The following is a 2,752-nucleotide window of genomic DNA, read 5'->3' on the forward strand; positions in this document are numbered from 1 at the left end:
TGAGTCATCCACAGCAGAAAGCTATCACTAATGCAATACTGTCTGACTTGATTATTGATTGCAACCTTCCCCTGTCTATTGTGGAAAACAAGAGTTTTCGGCACTTTCTGACGGTAGTTGATAGTAAGTACAGCCCAGTGTGTCGCAGAACGTTGACATCAAAAACAGAGAGCCTCGCTGGGGAGAGACGTTCAAGATTAAAAACTCAATTGAGCAACACTGAGCATGTTTCAGTCACTGTGGAAATTTGGTCTGACCGAAAGATGAGGGGATTCCTTGGTATCACTGTCCACTGGATAGAGAGACAGAGAGGATACAGCTAAAGACTAATCTCTTGGCCTTCAATCGCTTTAAAGGCTCACACACAGCTGAACGTATCTGTGACTAATTTGAGGCAATATGCGATGAATACAGCATCAAAGATAAATTGGACTACATTATTAGTGACAATGCTGCGAACATGCGAAAGGCATTCACTGTGTGCTTCCCCAGTGAACAAGAGGATGATGACGAGATCATCTTGATGACCCTGATCTCTGGTGTGACTTAACCCTGGAAGAACAGCAAACGGTAGATGCTGCTATGGCAAAGAAACAGCGCCTGCAGTGTTTTGCGCAGCTGGTGGTAGGGCTGCTCGATTTTGGAAAAAATGAGAATCACGATTTTTTTGGTCAAGATTGAAATCACGATTCTTCAAACGATTCTTTTTGAATTTGAAAATAAAATGCATTTATTTGGCATTTCGGCAAAAAACTTACTATCAGACTTTTCAAAATTATTAAACTACACAAAATGTTCAAATAAAAAATAGAAAATGTTCTTCAAATAGAAAATAATGTACAAATAAATACGTATCCAGCTGTTCAATGAATAAAATAAATATAGTAGAAAATCAAATAAGACAACTTAAATAAACTTAGATTAATTCTCTCGTGTTTAGTGCACTCACACATTTTTAATCTAACATCTTTTGTAAACGACACTCAACAAATTGTATTCTGTAAACTGATCCAGTAATGGATTAAGGCTGGAAGGACTGGCCCATCATACTCAGAACTCACTGAAACTAACTTGTCTGGAACTTCAGAATCATTTTAGGTGAATATGGCACATACTTAAAGGTTTTTTGCCAGAAACACCAGCCTGTTAACATGATCAGGCTTCAGAGATGAGCGCAAGCAGGAAACAATATTTCCACTAGTGCTAAAGACTCGCTCCGAAGAGGAACTTGTGGCAGGAATACACAAATATTTCCTGGCCAATTTTGCAAGATGTGGGTACTAGTGTTGTTTTTGGCGGCCTATTTTACTTTTAGTTTTAGTCTAGTCTTTGTGTCAAGTGGTCGTTTTAGTTTTTATTAGTTTTAGTCATGTTCATACTCCTTTTAGTCTAGTCTAGTTAGTCTGAGCATTTTAGTCTAGTTTTAGTCAGAATTGTCCCTGACTATTTTAGTCCAGTTTTAGTCAAAGAAAACTGTATTAATCTCTTTTCAGTAATGTTATTCTATCTAACCCCGTCAATATAGTATAAGTACCTAGTGGTAGAGAGATGAAACTGTAACCTCCTGGAGGTGTTATTTTAAGACTTGTTGTCACAAACAACACCAAAAACAATAGTCCAGAGAGGTATTCCATAAAAGTGGTTAAGTGACAAACTTGGGTTAGTTAACCTAGAGGGAGAGGTAAATCTGATAATAGAAGACCCCAGTGGCTTCAATATATTAGCTAAACAAAGCCAAAGGGTTCATCTATTAGTGAATTTACCCCTTCTCACGAGTTTACTTAGCCAGGTGACAAACACACCTCATACTGCGCCCCCGGAACGTCTGGACACAACCATATATGGTCAGCACGTGCATATTAATTAGCCATGTGCCCTCTGTGGAGCGGCTACAAAGTGACAACAAAGACGCGGGGGGAGGGCGGGGGGAAGAAGCGAGATACACGGCGATATTGGGCAATAAATCAGTCAGAAAAAATATCTTATTGTTATCGTCACGTGACCAGCATTTTCGTTTCTTCTCGTCTCGTTTTCGTCACGTGATAAAGGTTCGTTGACGAAGATATTTCGTCATAATTTTCGTTGACGAAAGCAACACTAGTGCAGATATCACCTTGTAGCACATTTTGCACATTATGTGGGCCTGTGCCTCGTCGGATTCTTCGAATCCAAAGTGCTGCCATACAAGAGAACTTGTTTTACCCTTTTTGTCGAGCAAACGGGGCTGTCCTCCCTCTGCCATCTCGCTCGCGCTGTTATCTGGTTATTAAGATGCTGCTGCTGCAGGTCACCACACACACACACAGTTCACGGGGCCGCGTTGAATGCTCTGGGGTAGTGGCTGAATTGCGCATGCGCATCTCTTTCAGAAAACCCCAGACAACGGAAAATGCCAAAAGAATCGTTCCAACTTGATTTTATTAATTTGGAGATCGTTTGACACAAGAATCGAAATCGTGATCAAAATTCAATTAATTGCACAGCCCTAGCTGGTGGTGGGAGACGGTTTGAAAGAAACAAAAGTGGCATGTCCTTCTCTTTCCAAGTTATCAAAACTTAGCTCACTGCTGCACACAAGCACAACATTCAAAGATGTGTTTGATAGTGAATTTGGGGAACAGAAAGGCATCCCTGCTGCAGTCAACACAAGATGGAACTCAACACTGAGGCAAGTAAAGGCAGTTCTCCACTGTGATCATCTAAGGCTCTGTGCCGTTCTAGAAAAGGCTGGGCGTAAGGAGTTGTCATTCAC

This window comes from Scomber japonicus, chromosome 16 (assembly GCF_027409825.1).
Source record: "Scomber japonicus isolate fScoJap1 chromosome 16, fScoJap1.pri, whole genome shotgun sequence".
Taxonomy (NCBI): domain Eukaryota; kingdom Metazoa; phylum Chordata; class Actinopteri; order Scombriformes; family Scombridae; genus Scomber; species Scomber japonicus.